Source organism: Fukomys damarensis, unplaced genomic scaffold (genome assembly GCF_012274545.1).
Source record: "Fukomys damarensis isolate Sample0158 unplaced genomic scaffold, DMR_v1.0_HiC HiC_scaffold_19, whole genome shotgun sequence".
Lineage (NCBI taxonomy): Eukaryota > Metazoa > Chordata > Mammalia > Rodentia > Bathyergidae > Fukomys > Fukomys damarensis.
In genome coordinates this window covers 9605491-9607814 of record NW_022900931.1, presented here as the reverse complement: position 1 = coordinate 9607814, position 2324 = coordinate 9605491, and the positions used below count along the sequence as shown (strand labels likewise).

Below are 2324 nucleotides of genomic sequence, written 5' to 3'. Positions count from 1 at the left end.
CTAAAAAAAAAAAAAAAAAAAAAAAAAAAAAAGAGTTCTGGTTCCAATTTTGCCACTTTTAGCCATCATCTTGAGCAAGTTGCCTACCTCCTCTGAACCTCAGTTTCCTCATCAGTGAAATGGGCCCAATCAATCCTCTCTCCCTTCCACCTGCCTCTCAACATCACTGCAAGAACCCAACAAGACAGTGAATGGACAGGACTGGCTGCAGAGCTGCCACAAGTGGGACGTGGCTGAATTGGCTGCTTTAAATAAAATCCCAGGACCTAACAGTCACCAGTCCATTGTGTGTAGCCACGGCTGGCTCAGCCTGGGTGCTGGCACCTGGGTGACGACGGCCAGGCAAGGAAAGACATGCATGGCCAGTTAGCCAACTTATGCATATGTCCGGCCAGGGCGATTCTCCAGATTCATGGAGGCTCAGATGGTGATAAGAGAAGGCACGGGTGGCAGCCCAGAGAATGAAGTCACTGTTGGAGAAAGGTCACAGGGATCTCTGGGGCTACCCTCAGGCGGGCCTGTGACAAGTGCCCGAGGACTATGTTTCCTCTGCTGGAAAATGACATGCTAGTTACCTGAGCCTCAGAGCCCAGATTGGAACCACACACATGCGCACGCACACACACACACACACACACACACACACACACACACACAGAAGCCTGGACACTGGGTCCGGCAGTTTCACAAGTGAACAGTGCACTCCTCCTCCGCAAAGACTCAGAAAGAAATCCATGACTCCCGCATTCCTTTCCACTCACAAAACGCGCTTTGTGACCAGCTCGTCTCAAGGACAGGCATGGTCACGCCCTTCACAGCCAACCGCAGCCACACACCACGGCCTCCCGCTGACCCACAGCCAGCCAGGCTCCCGATGAGCTCAGACAACAGGACACCCGGGAGCCTCCGCCAAACACGAGGAAATGTGAACGCATTTAATCCGGGTGCACAAACTCACTTAGCACAAAATTATAGCGTTCGTTCCTTGAGTTTATGTTGCTGAGAAAGAACGGCTCATTAAATTTGCACCTTATAAAACATGGGATTAAATCACAGCCACCACACCTGTTCATGGGGGGAGGGCACCCAAGCTGCCAACCCAGGCACAATTAGCTCGCTTGATCTATGAGCTTTTTTACATTTTGTGGCAGAAAAGCTCCAAAAATTAAGACAAATTTATAGGAGCTTATCTACTCATTGAATCTCCCCCTATTTCCTTTAGCCCCTCACCTGGCAAAAAGTGGCCACAGTAGCAGATTATCTTACCTATGTGCACCTGTGCCACACACAGGTGCTTCTACTTCATCTTCAGCCCCGAGCCCCTCCTCATCCCAGCAGTCCCCTCCTGGCCATGCATACACAGGACATCTCCCGGTCACCCAGGTACACCCACCCCCGTGAGGACACAACTCACGCATCCCTCCCAACACAGAGATGAGACAGGGCTATGGCACCTCCCTGGCCCCACCCCAGCCAGCGTCCACGGAGCTGCAGCTTCTTTCTGGGAAAACCTCACAGAAAGGCCTGTGTCTGTTTTGGAAAAAGAGGCACCTCTTGGCATAAAGACAGGGGACCCCACCTGCCCCCACCCCTTTCAGCAATGCAGAGAGTGAAGCTGGGAATCAACTTCTCCAGGCCTCAACTTCCCCCTCCAAAACGAGGGATGAGGACAGTGCCCACCCCCAACCCAGGGCTGCTGCAAAGGGGAAGGAGTTTTGTGCACAGAGCAACTGCGGGTTGCTTGTAATCGCAGTTCCATTCTCCTCTGTGACCTCTCACTTTGAGGATGAGGAAACTGAGGCACAGAAAGGGAAGCCTGGCCCACGCCATCTACAATAAAGCTAGGCCTGAGATCTATGTCCGAAGCCCTGCCCACCACCCCACCAAAAAGCCTCTGCCTTGGCATGGATCCTTGGCATTAATCCTTGGGATGACGGCCAGCACTCATGCTCAGTCCCAATAAGAAACCAGGAAAGTGGCACTCAGGTTCCCTGGCAGGAAGGCCCAGCCTCACTTGCTGCTGAGCACTTGGTGAGATTTCCCTGGGCCGAACAGAATCCTGGGAAGGAGGCCGTCGCCAGGGCCAGGCAGACCCATCCAAGTCCAGGCCATGCTGCTTCCTGGCTTGGTGACCCTGAGCAAGTCACGTCGCCAACCTGAGCCCGTGTCTGTATTAAGAAGAGGAACCTGGCTTGTGGTGCTTTAGTGAGGCCTAGATGACATGATATAAACTCCCTGTATGGCCACTCTTGATGGCACTTGATAATGACGATAGCTAACAGTGACAGAGATTTGGAGCACTGACTCGACCAGGCACTGCAGGC

At 52.9% G+C, this 2324-nt stretch overlaps 1 protein-coding gene across 1 annotated transcript in view; it reads right to left on the bottom strand.

Moving 5' to 3' along the window:
- Positions 1-2324, bottom strand: part of Card10 (caspase recruitment domain family member 10) — a 29926-nt gene that overhangs the window by 17313 nt on the left and 10289 nt on the right. The window lies entirely within an intron of this gene.